Genomic DNA, 15,161 nt, shown 5'->3' with positions numbered 1-15,161 from the left:
ATTGAATAATTGCCTCAAATGTGCCAGGCGACTTCATTATTTAAAGGAATTCTGTGTTTTTTTTTATGACTAAAGAAGTCTTTCAAGTGGGATCTAAGAACTTTTTCACTTTTTAATTTATGTATTTTGAAACACTGCAATTTCCTATAAAATAAGTTTTTCTTAAAGTGAGACATTCCTGTAGAAAAAAACAATTAGAAGTAATTCCTTTAAAGTCTCCTTTATAGAGAGAAATACATGAAGCTAACACAGATGAAGAAAGAGCAATTTTTAATGAATGGTTTTGATTCGTAGTTATTAGTTCTGAAAGGGAGAAAGGCTCAGTATTTGAGAAACAAAAGGGTGTCTGGCAAGAGTCAACAATGAATGTGTCTGTGTTTTAGGAAATCACCATCCTTCCCCTTCTGCTCCTCATGATGAGATTAATTTGTATAGTGGAATAAACAAAACTGGCACTGGAATCTAAAGAATGAATTTTAAGCCCAGCTCTGCCTCTCATTAGCTAGGAGACCCTGGCCTTCTTCCTTACTCTACAAGTCTCACTTGTTTTCTCTGTAGAATGGAGACCATAGTAATTGCATCACAGTGTGGTTAAGAGGAGCACATAAATAAATGTATAAGACTCAAAGTCATATTCAAATATAAGTTATTTTTGCTTCTAAAGTCATAGGGATTGGGCCTCCCTGGTGGCGCTAGGGGTTAAGCACAGCACTGCGAAGCTATCCTCAGACTCTGCAGCCGAAGTTTGATCCCTGGCCAGCCAGGGAGCTACCCACATGGCGCAGCAGACCTCTCCTGCCTCGCCCGCTGCTCCCCTCAGCAGTGTATTTCAGTCATTCTGCCCGTTCTGTTCCCCACTCTCTCTGGTGAATACTCTCTCCCTCCCACAGCTCTGGCCTATAACCAGTTCTTGTATGCATAAATAAATAAATCTTTAAAAAAAATAAAATAAAGTCATAGGGATTTAGTCCCTCAACTAAGGGGATTAAATGAAAAGTCTATAAGAAATAAGAAAGTGTCTGTGTTCCCCCTCATGCTCCTTAGGAGCGTAGCAGCTCCCTGTCTTCCTGCAGCAGAGCACCCTGCTGTGTCCCAGGTGGTGACTCTGGGTGTGCTTTACTTCACTAGGTGGAGCTGAGAGCCACTGAACCTGCCTTTCATAGAGAAGCCTGATGCGGGGAAGTATATTTAGAGTCAAACCTTGAAGAATACATATTTTAAAATTTTAGAATATACTCATCAACCAATATATGTTAAGTGCCTACTGAGCCAATGAACATAATCCAAAATTGCCCTTAGTAGAAGGGGAGAGATGCTAAACAAATATCTATGGACCAACCATAGCAGAGTACCAGTTCCCACCTAAATGAAATGGGTGGGGTGAGGGCTGAGTGCAGGTAGGAAAGGTCTTTCCAAGGAGAGGCATTTAAAACAGGACCAAAAGAATGAAGGGAAAAGACCAAATAGAAAGGCATATCTGAGAACTTTGAGGCAAAATAGAGCTTGGATTGTTGTACAAATCTAATGTGGCTACAGTCAGTGAAAGAAGAGGAACAAGATCCAAGATGATATTGAAGGGACACAGGGTCAGGTGGGGTAGGACCTAGTTGTTATAGTAAAGTGTTTTAAATTTCAGAAGTGAAGTGACATTACCCGAGTTAAATGTTCAATGGAGACAGGATGATAGACAAGAATGGAAGCAAGAGGCTAATTGATGGAGGCTTACTGGTGCTTTGGTGGTGGGCATGGGGTGGTAACACATCAGAAGGGGTGTAAATCTTTCCCCCTAATGAGATACAGTGTTGTTAACCAATGTAACCATGATTAAAAAAAAAAAAAAAACAAGTTTTAAAATGAGGCTACAGGGGTGGTGACGGTAAAATGGATTTGGAATACTGAGTTGTTGATAGTGGCGGCAAAGAAAGATTCGAGATATGTGTGGAGATAAAATCAATAAACTTTGCTAACAGATTGTATGCAGAGAGAGGGAATTAGTAAGTTCTAGCTAAATGACTTGGTAGGCAGAAGGGTTATTCAATAAGACTGAGATTACAGGGCCTCCCTGGTGGCGCAGTGCTTGAGCGCTGGGCTGCAAAGCTGCCTGCAACCTCTGCAGTGCCGGTTCAATGGCTGGCCACTGGTGAGGGTCCCACATGGTGCTCAGACCTCTCCTGCTGCCTGCTGCTCCCCTCAGCAGTGTACTTCATCAGTCTGCCTGTTCTGCTCCCCGCTCTGGCTCTAGTGAATTCTCTCACCCTCCCACACTTCTAACTGTACCCAGTGCTTGTATAAATAAATAAATAAATAAATAAACAAACAAACAAACAAATAAATAAATAAATCTTTATTAAAAAAAAAAAGCTGAGATTACAGGTAGAAAGGTTGTGGAGGGGAAGATTCAAATTTCAGCTCAGAAATATTAAATTTACTCCAGGTGACGTGTAAAAGGAGACATTAGGTGGGACTTTGAATGTATGATTCTGAAGCTCAAAAGTGGTCAAGGGCTCAGCATCCACTGTGGGGAGTAGAACTCATCAATGGTATTAAAGGCCATGAAGGCAAGTAATCACCTCCAGTGAGAAGGCTCACAATGAGGAAAGGATCCATGACAAGTTATCAAGTCCAAGAGAAAGCAGAGGCTCTGAAAATGGAAGTGTTAGAAGTGGAAGGAGAAAAGAAAGGGTAGAGTCATCTCATACAAGAGAAGAGAAGGGTCTTTTTTTTCAAGATTTATTTATTTATGCATACAAGAACTGGGGTACAGGCCAGAAGTGGGGAGGGCAGTGAAAGGATTCACCAAAGATAGAGTGAGGAACAGAACAGGCAGACTGACTGAAATACACTGCTGAGGGGAGCAGCGGGTGAGTCAGGAGAGGTCTGCTGCGCCATGTGGGTAGATCCTGGCCGGGGATCGAACTTGTGCTGCAGTGGCTATGGACAGTTCATAGGTTGCGTCTTAACCCCTTGCGCCACCAGGGAGGCCTGAGAACAGAAAGGTTTTTTTTTTAAAGATTTATTTATTTATACAAGAACCAGGGTACAGGCCAGATGCTCAGGAGGGTGACAGGATTCACTAGAGAGAGAGCCAGGAACAGAACAGGCAGACTGATAAAATACACTGCTGAGGGGAGCAGCAGGTGAGACAGGAGAGGTCTGCTGCGCCATGTAGGATTCTTGCCGGCCGGCCGGGATCGAACCCATGCTGCAGAGGCCGTGGACAGCTTCACAGTGCAGCGCTCAACTGCCTGCACCACAGGGAGGCCCAAAGAAGTTATAAGGCAAGAAAGATCAAGAGTCAAACGTTCCTTAGAGATCATGCAAGAAGAATATGAAAGTGTCCACTGACCTTGGCACTGACGGGGCTCTTGGTGGCCAAAAAAAGTAATTTTGCTGGCTTGGTATTGTGGAGGCAGAGTTGAGTATGTTGTGGAGCAAATGAGACAAAAGAAAGAAATCATTCCTTCAAAACAAAATAAAAAAAATAATGAGTCTAAAGGTATATCAAGCTGGTCACATAGAAAAAGTTACTTCAAGTTACTTGAAGTGTAAGTTTTTCATTGTGATTATTTTCTAGGTATATCCTAAAGACCAAAAAAATATATAATAATAATGGTGAAGAAATCTTAAGTTGTGTTCAACAATCTTAATATTTAGTAATGACACTATTGTTATTTTAAAACCTTTACGTGTATATTTCAGATAAAGCAAACAGGTAATCATGTTCATGTTGTTAAGATCAAGATGTTCAGGGCCTCCCCTTGTGGCGCAGTGGTTGAGTGCTGGGCTGCAAAGCTGCCCGCAGCCTCTGCAGCGCCAGTTCGATCTCCGGAGAGTGTCCCACATGGTGCACAGACCTCTCCTGCACCGCCTGCTGCTCCCCTCAGCAGTATATTTCGTCAGTCTGCCTGTTCTGTTCCCAGCTCTCTCTCTGGTGAATCCTCTCACCCTCCTGTGCTTCTGCTTGTATAAATAAATAAATAAATCTTTAAAAAAAAAATCAAGATGTTCAATGAAAGAAAGATAGGTATGTCTCAATATGTCTCATATAAAAGTAGTAAAGTTTAAAACCTTACTTTTGAATAGGAAATGAAATTAGTTCATGGTTCATTTTCTCCTTCTAAAGAACACATATTTCCTAGATGTTCCTATTGAACCTACAAGTCTAAAATCAATACAAACTCAGGAGCAATGGCATCCCATTGTTTGGATTGTAGCCTTTAAATAGCATATACCCTTAGATGGAACAGAGGCATTTGGGAGAAGTGGCTGATTCAGCCTTGCCATTCTAGAAAGCAAGGAAGCAATCCAAGTCTACCAAGCCAAGTCAAAAGATACAGGAGCCAAAACAAGAAGACTCCCATTGAGCCATGCATGTGTGGGGGCAGGAAACATAAGGGAAATCTCTGTACCTTTCCACTCATTTGCAATGAACCTAAAATTACTCTAAAAAACAAAGTATACTAAAGAAATTTTTAAGATACCCTTGGTAAAAAATAGGGCAATTTTAGTATGAAAAGAATGACAATGGAATAAAACTCACCAAATTTGGCAAGGTTATGTCTCTCGCCATTCTTCGGAGAGAGTACCAGCTCTCGTGGGAAATGTTTTCCAATTTAAAGGACCCATGTAATTAGATTGGCTCCATCCAAAAATTCCAGGATTATCTCTCCATTTTATCCTTAACATAGTCACAGTTGCTAAGTCCCTTTGTCATATAAAGTGACATAGTCAGAAGCTCGAGGAATTAAGAGATTGGAATCTCTGGGGAGTGGGAGAGTTGGGCTTAACTCTGCCTATAATCACCAAGCCAGGGGTGGAGATGGAACTAGAATTCAGGGTCCCTGGATCCTTGCCAGAGGCAATTGATTCCTGAGTTGCAACTCAGTTCTCTCCCACTATAGAGACCACCCAGGCCGCGCCACCAGCACCACCCTCAAAATGAGTGTCTGTGTCTCATAATAAATAGTGAAAACCCTAGAAGTGAGGGCCCACATTCATTCAGCCAGCAAATATTTAATAAACACCTACTGCGCACCAACTGCTTTGTCCAGTGCAGCAGAGGGCCCACAAAGGGAGGAAGGGAGAAAGTGCAAACAGTCACACACGCAAATGTGACATTTTGTGACAAGTTACACTCATGGTGCCATGGGAGGCAGAGGCACTCATAGGATCCGGGAAGATTCATGGAGGAATGGAAGCCTAAGGGGAAGTTGGTCAGGTAGTGAGAAGAAGAATGGTGCACACCCCCTTACAGGAGAACATTGAAAGAGAGAGAACAGAGCACCTTCAGAAATGCGGGGTATTCTTATAACTGGGATGTGGTGTGAGTTGAATTGAGGGGACGAAAATAAATCCAGGTTCTTCCCTCAAGAAGTTCACTTTCGGGGCCTCCCTGGTGGCACAAGTGGTTAAATGTCAGCTCTATGAAGCTATCTGCAGCTACTGCAGCACAGAGTTTGATCCTGGTCCCAGTTGCTGATCCACATGGCATGGCAGACCTCTCCTGTCTCACCTGCTGCTCCCCTCAGCAGTGTATTTCAGTCAATCTGCCTGTTCTGCTCCCCACTCTGTCCCTGGTGATTCCTCTCAACACCCCCCCCCCACACACACACACACCTCTGGTCTGCACCCAGCTCTTGTATGCATAAAATAACTAAATCTTAAAAAAAAAAAAAAGTTCACATTCTACATAAATTGGTGCAGCCATAGTAGAAAACAGTATGGAGATTGCTCAAAAAATTAAATATAGACATTCCACATGATCCCAGTTATCAAACTTCTCGATATTTACCTGAGGACTACAAAAGCACTAATTCAAGAGATATATGCCCCATGTTTACTGCCACATGATTTACAATAGCCACGAGCTGGGAACAACCTAAGTGCCCAAGGACAGTTGATTGGATAAAGAACATTTGGTATATATACTCACCTGTTAAATTGATGAAATCCTACCATTTGCAACAACATGGATAGATCTAAAGTGCATTGTTAAGCTTACTATGATATGTGATTTCAATTCATATAGAAACCAAACAATTGAATGAACTAAATAAAACAAAAACAAGTTTAGACAAGAAGACCTAATTAGTGGTTACCTGAAGAGAAAGGGGAACAGGTGTGGGAAGGTCATTTAGGTCAGAGGGGTGAATTGCATGGTGAAGGATAGACCTGGACTTTCAGTGGTGAATTTAATGTAATATATACAGATGCACACCTGAAACTTATATAATGTCATCATATGTGTCATTCAATAGAAAATTAGTAAAAATTTTCAAAGTTCACATTCTAGTAGGAAAGAGAGACACCAAAACAATTCATTTCAATGCAGTGTACTGAGTGCCAGTGGTGTGCCCTCTCTTCCGAGCTGTACTATTAAATCCCAAAAAACAAAGCCTGGGTCTTCCCATTTCTACATCATCCAGGTGTTGGTCCTAGGTCTAAGTCTAGCACACAGGGTCTGATGACAAAAGAATTATTTTTTTCACCAACTGAATGATTCAGTCTCCGGTATTTTTCACTCTAGGAAATCAAATTTCAATGTAGACACCTTGCCCTGGGTATTGAGATTGTGTGTAGAAATGGGTTGAATGTTTTCAAGTTAAACATTTTATACTAAGATAATTATGGAGATACACACACACACACACACACACAAAAGAAATAATACAGAGAGTTTGGAGTAAATTTGAAAAACTATAGTATAGGGTCACATTCAATATTCAAATTGTTACCGTTAAGACACAGATCATTTCTCTCCTGGTGCCCTTTTATAGAAAACACCTCACCAAATCTATAAAATTCCTTGAGATCATCTGAAACTAATGAGAACAACAAAATATCAGATATTCATTGAACATTGCTAGGGCACTAAACTCATTCTAAAAGTTGGTAAATAGAGGGAGGAAATCAAGCATTTATCCTGCTTTATCTATCCTGCATTTGAGCTTGATTGTATAACTAGCTGTGGAAGGAACTTCTACTTAAAGCAGAATTCCAGGTAGGAAATGCAATAGGAAATAATAGTTAGAAAATCGGCATTTTTTAACTCCTAATGAAGTTACAGAATAAAGAATCATTATCTATGACTGTTAAAGCCCCTGGGGGAAAAACTGACGAGCAACTTATAACAGATCCCTCTGTCTTATCATCAATAAAAGTGGGACATCACATCTTCCAGTGACAGAGAAGTTCACAGTCCCATCCAGCAAGACTGATCCTTGATATATGCTGCCTCTGGCTCTCCCTGGCTCCCTACAGAAAGCTGAGGAGAACAAAGAATAAATTAAATGACATTAAGGAGCAGGAACTGCCAAATCCAGAATTTCAGTTCTTTTCCAGGACAAATGGTCTTGTTTTTGGTTTGTTTATTTTTCCTAAAAAATGGCAGGGTGGCTATTATAAAGTTGAAAAAACATAACACACATAACCAGGTGGAGGCTTTCCAAAATAAGACAAATTCTAAGTGAATGATAGGTGGGGTATTGAAGAACTGTGCACACTGTGTTCTATATTTTGTTTTAAAACATTGTGCTGAGGGCCTCCCCTGGTGGCGCAGCAGTTGAGCGCTGGCCTGCGAAGCTGCCTGCAGCCTCTGCAGCGCCGGTTCGATCCCCGGCCACCAGCGAGGGTCCCACATGGCCGCCCGCTGCTCTCCTCAGCAGTGTACTTCGGTTCTTCTGCCTCCCCGCTCTTGCTCTGGTGAATTCTCTCACCCTCCCGCGCTTCTGGCTGTACCGCTTCTGACTGTACCCAGTGCTTGTATAAATAAATAAATAAATCTTAAAAAAGCAACAACAAAAAACCATTGTGCTGAGCAAAGAAATAGGGTGAATGCTGAAGTGGTCAGGGAGAATATCTGAATATTCAGTGACTTTCTGAAGCACAAGAGGGATAATGGAGTAAAAGTGCTTAGAAAGGTGACACCATTCGAATGAGGGTCTCAAGGAAAAACACAGCAGAAGCCACACCCCCCTTGGGAAGAGTAACAGTTGGGTCAGATCTTCTTAGATCATATACTAGTATTTTTTTTTTTTAAACTATAGTACCTTGTGCCCACTCCCCACTTTGCTCTCCCACACACCCCCTCGAACTTTCAGCGTCTTGGTGGTGGGTAGGGTGTGGTAATATCCACCAGAAGGGTGATCCTACACCCCTATGTCATATACAAGGCTGTCAACCAATGTTGCCTCAATGAAACAATTTTTAAATATTTGTAGAAACAATAACCTGACAGCAGATATAAAAAGGAGGCTAAGTCGGCCTCCCCGGTGGCGCAGTGGTTGAGTGCTGGGTTGCGAAGCTGCCCGCAGCCTCTGCTGCGCCGGTTTGATCCCCGGCTGCTCTCCGGCCACCAGAGGAGGATCTCGCATGGCGCACAGACCTCTCCTGCCGCCCGCTGCTCCCCTCAGCAGTGTACTTCGGTCCTTCTGCCTGCTCTGCTCCCTGCTCTGGCTCTGGTGAATTCTCTCGCCCTCCGGCGCTTCTGAATGTAACCAGTGCTTGTATAAATAAATAAACAAATAAATCTTAAAAAAAAAAAAAAGGAGGCTAAGTGACCCTAGAATTTTAGAAGTGAGAAAGGTGCTTCGGAGATGTAGTAGACTCCTGTTCTGGTGAAAATCAACTCATTTAGTCAAGTGGTTTATTTATTTATTTATGCATATAAGAACTGGGGTACAGGCCAGAGGTGTAGAGGGTGAGTTGATTCACCAGAGACAGAGTGCGGAACAGAACAGACAGAAGGGAGCAGCAGGTGAGCCAGGAGAGGTCTGCTGTGCCATGTGGGTAGCTCCCTGGCTGGGGATCGAACTCGTGTTGCAGTGGCTGCAGATACCTTCATAGGTTGCGTCTTAACCCCTTGCGCCACCAGGGAGGCCCAAGTGTTATATTTTTTAAAGATTTATTTATTTGTGCATACAAGAACTGGGGTACAGGCCAGAGGCATGGGGGAGGGGTGAGAGGATTCACCAGAGACAGAGTGGGGAACAGAGCAGGCAGACTGACTCAAATACATTGCTGAGGAGAGCAGCATGCAAGACAGGAAAGGTCTGCTGTGCCATGTGGGTAGCTCCCTCACTGGCCGGGGATCGAACTTGTGCTGCAGAGGCTGTGGATAGCTTCACAGTGTTGTTTTTAACCCCTGTGCCACCAGGGAGGCCCTAGTCAAATGTTATTTTGATGACTATTCCATATTTACAAGATTCTTTTGTTTGCAACTCTCACAATCAAAAGGTTTCAGTTCATAAAGAACCATTTGGTGCCTGTTCTACACATTTTATAAACACGTGAACCTTCAAAATAATTAGTATATTATTTAGCTCAAACCAGCCTTCACAGCTGAAGCTAAAAATGTCACCTCCTATGTGAAAGGATATACAGTCTCCTATTCTCCACAGGCATTCAAGGGTTGTAAATATTGTACTATCATTTTTCCATTTGGCCCATAATCACAAAAGTAGTTTGGCTGAAAGCAGTAATTATCTTACAGCATGTTCCCAGATGCTATTATTAACCACTTTTAGACCATGTGAACCTTGAAAGATGTCGCTGGAATACCGGCATAATCACATCAGTTGTTGAACTCTTAGAAGAATGAAGGGGAGCAAATGTTTCTTTTTACTTTCTCTCACTTTTGTTTTTCCTTATAAAGAGGTTTTCACCCTAAATCATTAATCATATGCTCTCTGGAAAACACAAGTAGTACTGAATGTTTAGCACACGATCACTGGAATTTATTGCATTCTTCCATTTCTCCTTAAAGGAAATATTTAAAATTTTACTCGTTTTATACATAACCACATTCATCCATAACTTTACGGAAGTGCATAAATGTAATCATATGTTAGCTTTGTTCAAAGGTGTGGTCATTTAGCCCCTTATTTTCATTTTGTTGGCACTCCATCTTTCTCCTTTTTCCATCAGTACCCAAGGTTATCTGTGCTGAGAACCTGGGACATATCCTCACAGATTCTACTTCTTCAAGTATTCTTTGACCTACACATATGTATGTGCCCAGACTACATTCCTCTTTTTTTTTTAAGATTTATTTTTTATTTACTTATGTATATAAGAGCTGAAGTGTAGGCCAGAGACAGAGTGGGGAGCAGAACAGGCGGATCTACTGAAATACACTGCTGAGGGGAGCAGCAGGCGAGATGGACTGTGTGCCTCACCACGTGGGTAGCTCCCTTGCCAGGGATGGAGCTCCTGCTGTAGTGGCTGGCCACAGCTTGATAGCACTGACTTTAACCCCTGCTCCACCAGGAGACCCTGCATTCTTCTTTTTAAGCATCTTCTTAGAAATAGGCGATCACGACACTTCTCTGTCTTGCATTCCCCTCTGGACAATACTGTGTAGAGTCCCCTCCCAGTCCTCTGACTTCTCTCATTATTTTCACAACTGGCTGGAGAATTCCCCTGTGTGGAATTGCCATTGATGAACTTCCACTTGTTCTCAGTTTCTGCCCTATGAACAGTGATGCAATGAGCCTACTTGTTCATTCTTGCTGTCTTCAACACATATCTTTACATACGGTTATTTGTATGTCTCATACATACGGGTATTTGATAGTCTCAGGAGGACAATAAATAAAGGAATTCATTTATTCTTTTAAGAGATGTTGCCAACTGCTTTCCAAAACACTTAGAGCAAGGGCCTCCCTGGTGGTGCAAGAGGTTAAGATGCAACCTGTGGAGCTAACTGCAGCCACTGCAGCACGAGTTCGATCCCCAGCCAGCCAGGGAGAAACCTATATGGCGCAGCAGACCTCTCCTGGCTCGCCCGCTGCTCCCCTCAGCAGTGTATTTCGCTCAATCTGCCTATTCTGTTCCCCACTCTGTCTCTGGCAAATCCTCTCACCCCCCACACCTCTGGCCTATACCCCAGTTCTTCTATGCATAAATAAATAAATCTTTAAAAAAAAATCACTTAGAGCGAGGAAGAGCCAAGGAGATGAAGGCAAACATCGATAAAATGCCTATTCCATGAGGCACACTGCGGGGATTGAATGAGGGTCAGGTGCAGCATAAAGATCCCTCCAGTCAATGTTTCTAGTTTTCCTACAGGCTAAGGGCTCCGCTAGGTCACAAGTGGGACTCTGCTGAGGGGCCATCCACGAGTAGACAATGAGAATGACTTTCTGGAATGTGTACCCAGGGAGGGTCAAGCTGTGAAGAGCATGGGCTGTATGAGTCAACCTGGCTGAGATCTCAGCTCTACCCCTCTCTGCTGCGAGATTATGGACATTAGCGCCTCAGAGCTTCTCCTCATCTGCAGAACAGAGGTAATGACACCAGCCTCAGAGGGTGACTGTGAGGAGGAAGCATCTGTAAAGCCCTGCAGAGTTTCTGGGGCTTGTTAAAGGTAACAGATCAGGTCTCAAAGGCCGTCATTATAGCTCTTTACCACAACTACCTCCCTGTGCCCTAGCAGACGAAAACTTGTTGAAGACAGGAACTATATCTAATTTTCCTTTGTGTCTACAAATCCACTTCCTAGCTAGGCTATCCCTCCTATCAAGGAGAACTAGGTCTTTTGCTCAGTTAAACCAGCATTGATCAAATATAAAAACAACATTTTTTTATTATGGAAAACCTTGGGCTTATACTAAAAATAGAGACACTAATATAAAGAACGTTCCTGATCCAATACCCACATTCAACATTGTCTGTGTGCTTTCTCACCCATCTCTCTGTCACTCCCATCACCCCTTCTGTGGAATATTTTAAAGTGGATCCCAGATCTCATGTCACTTGGGTAGTTTTCGTGTGTGTTTCCAGTAGTGGTTCTCCAGGTGTGATCTGGAGACTGCTGAGGGTTTCCAAGACCTTTTCAGAAGATCTGTCAGGTCAAAATAAATTTTGTAATAATATATTGTCTGTTTTTTTCATTGTCATTCTCTCATGAATCTACAATGGAGTGTTCCAACACTGACTGACTGCAACAGTGCATCTGAGAATCCAGCTGTCTCCTATTGAACCAGACGCAAGAGTTGGACATCTTTACAAATCTGCTTACAAAACTGCACAACGATGCCACTCTTCTTTTTAGTCATTTTTCATAAAAGTAAGCTTCTATTTAATATGTAATGGGTTTATTGTTGCTTTTTGTAAAAAGAACTAAATGGATATTTTAAGTTTGTCAGTTTTAATTTCCAACAGAGAAAAAAATTAATCTAAATATCTGTCTCATGTAAAGAAAAGGTCTGTGGGTCCTCAATGATTTTTAAAATGAGTTTTAAATTTGATATTTAATTCATGTATCATAGGATTTGACATTTTCAAGAATATAATTTAGCAGGTTTTAGTATACTTACAAGATTGGGCAACCATCATTAATAGCTAATATCAGAACATTCTTCTAAAAAATACAGAAATCTCATACCTGTTAGCAGTCACTTTTAATTCTCCACTAATTTTGTCTTTTTCATGTAAATGGAGTCTTTTATGTTGGCTTATTTCATGGATCATAATGTTTTTAAGATTCATCCACATTGTAGCATATATCAGAACTGCATTCCGTCTTGAAGGCTGAATAATATTTCAACATACCAGTATACCACATTTTGCTTATTCATGCAGGTTTTTGGTTGTTTCACTTTTGCTATTGTGAAATAATGCTACTGTGAACTTATGTGTCCAAGTTCTTGCAGGAATGCATGTTCTTAGTTCTCTTGCAGGTAAACCTAGGAATAATTGTTGGATAAGATGTTTAAGTTTGTGATTATTTTCTTGAGAAACTGTCACACTGTTTTCAGTAACAGCTGCATTTTTACATTTCCATCAGCAGTATGTGAGCACCTTTCTTGGAAGACATATCTGGTCTCCGTCTTGTTTTACTCACTTAATAACAGGTTTTGGAGCTTCGTGACCTTCCACAGAGATTGTCTTTATTCCTTTGTACAGCTGCACAGAATTTTATTGTGTGGATATGCCATGGTTTAGTCAGTCAGTCTTCTGCGGATGGACATGTGGGCTCAACATGACTAAATTGTTGTCGGCATTGGGGATAAAGAAACAGTCTCTGGGCATAGGGAACTGAGTGCCGATTTCCACGGTACAATGACTTTGCTCATAAGGGGGTGAGATCTTGGGTCCACTTAGCACAAGGGGCATGTGGGACAGAGAAGAGTCTCTCATGGCATCTTGTTCCCACGTGGACGTTACTAAAGAAAACGTGTTTTTTTTTTTATATATAAGATTTATTTATTTATTTATACAAGCACTGGGTACTGTCAGAAGCGCGGGAGGGTGAGAGAATTCACCAGAGACAGAGCGGGGAACAGAACAGGCAGACTGACGAAATACACTGCTCAGGGGAGCAGCAGGCACGGCAAGAGAGGTCTGTGCGCCATGTGGGACCCTCGCGGGTGGCCAGCGCTGGGATGGAGCCAGCGCTGCAGAGGCTACTTCGCAGCCCAGCGCTCAACCGCTGCGCCACCGGGGAGGCCCTAAAGAAAGCGGTTTTTATCAATGTTTCAAATTTCTTACAGAAAATCATGAGTGCCACCAACTGGTCAGAGAAGGGAACGACAAACGAAGAGGCAGAGAAGAAAGGTCCCTGAACACAAAATTCCCCCAAGAGAGGACATGAGTTAATACAGCTGTGATTTAGCAAGAATAGGGGCTGTATACAACTAACCACTGACCGGAGATTAGTCTAAGCAAGTTTAACTCCTATAAGTTTCTCCAATGATCCTAAGGAGTAGGGATTATTACAACGCACATTTTACTGTTAACGAAATTCAGGTACTAAGAGGTCAAAGAACTTTTCGTCCAACGTCGCAGAACAAGAGAGGGAAGGAGGAAGGGAGGCGCGAAGGGAGACAACAACGGACAGGATGTCTGCAAGTACTGCTCTCTCCAAGGTGGGCCTCCCCACCTCCCCACCCTCCCCCGGGCCCCAGTGTCCCTGTAGAAGTGGCCGAACAGGCTCTCCGGTCCCTCGCGGCATCCGAGGCCCGTGTGCGTTCCCGCCCTCCCTCACCTTGGCACAAATGAAGGTCGCCTGCCCAGCTTCCCACGACACGGTGGTAGCCAAACGGAGTCACCGGCAAACTCCCGAGGAGGGCCAGGAACTGCGACTAGTCCCTGCAAACCCACCCTTGGAATCCTCAGTGAGACGGACAACGCCGACAGCCATAACAAGGGGGTTGTACAGGACCTTTGCGCCCTCCACGCGCCCCTCCCAAAGAGCGACGCGGTACCCCAGCGAGTCCGCAGTCTCCAGCTCGCTCGCTCCCCGGGCTGCTACACGGGCCACCTGCAGCTCAGACCCGGCGCTGCGCGCCGCTGGCCCGCCCACCCCGGGCGCCAGGCGGTGCAGGACCGCTGCGTGCCGGACTTGGTGGGCCCCACAACCCGCCTCTAGGGGAGCAGCACTCGGCCCCCAGATAAAGAAGCTGGACATTCGATTTAAACACTATTTGTAGGGCCTCCCTGGTGGTACAAGGGGTTAAGCACCGCACTGTGAAGCAATCCGCAGCCTCTGCAGCACGAGTTCGATCTCCGGCCTGCCAGGGAGCTACCCACATGGCGCGGCAGACCTCGCCCGACACGCCCGCTGCTCCCCTAAGCAGTCTGCGCGTTCTGCTCCCCACTCGGTCTCTGGTGACTTCTTTCACCCCCTGCATCTCTGGCTTGCACCCCAGCTCTTGTATGCATAAAAAATACATCATCAAAAAAAAAAAAGGCAAACCACCATTTGTAAAGTATGAGTAAGCTCCTCTTAAGCAAAACTAGGTAGGCCTGAAACAGGTAAGCAGCTAACACCTAAGGAACATCCCACTGACCAGAATCTTAAAAGACCCTTTTCTGGTTCACGTCAGAAGGGTAATGTGCCGACGTCGTAACAAGGTTTAAGGGAGGCACATCTCACACAGCCGCGTGAGCACCCAATCATCACACTTATGAACCGGAAAAGGATCGGCGCGCGCTTTTAATAAAGAAGGGCCAAATACGACCCACTGACTTTACACAAAGGGTGACAGATATTGCGCACATAAAATCAGCTTTAACACATAAAACCATAATAATACCAAAATATCACCTATATCGCGTCAATACTGTTCTGTTTTTATCTACATAAACTAAAGTACAAGCAAAATTAACGAGCGGTTATGTTCTATGCAAATATATCTGCCGTCGCTCCACCTTTTGGC

The 15,161-nt window shown here is 43.4% G+C and overlaps 1 non-coding gene across 1 annotated transcript; it reads right to left on the bottom strand.

Annotated features, from left to right (window-relative positions):
* Positions 1 to 14,822: 14,822 nt before the first annotated feature.
* LOC119258362 (small nucleolar RNA U13) lies at positions 14,823 to 14,926 on the bottom strand. Its single transcript, XR_005128225.1, has one exon. It is a non-coding gene; the product is annotated as a small nucleolar RNA U13 (small nucleolar RNA).
* Positions 14,927 to 15,161: the final 235 nt, after the last annotated feature.

This window comes from Talpa occidentalis, unplaced genomic scaffold (assembly GCF_014898055.3).
Source record: "Talpa occidentalis isolate TD23 unplaced genomic scaffold, MPIMG_talOcc4v2.1 talOcc4.4, whole genome shotgun sequence".
Taxonomy (NCBI): Eukaryota; Metazoa; Chordata; class Mammalia; order Eulipotyphla; family Talpidae; genus Talpa; species Talpa occidentalis.
Note: the sequence above shows the minus strand (reverse complement) of the source record. Positions and strands in the feature narration are given on the sequence as shown.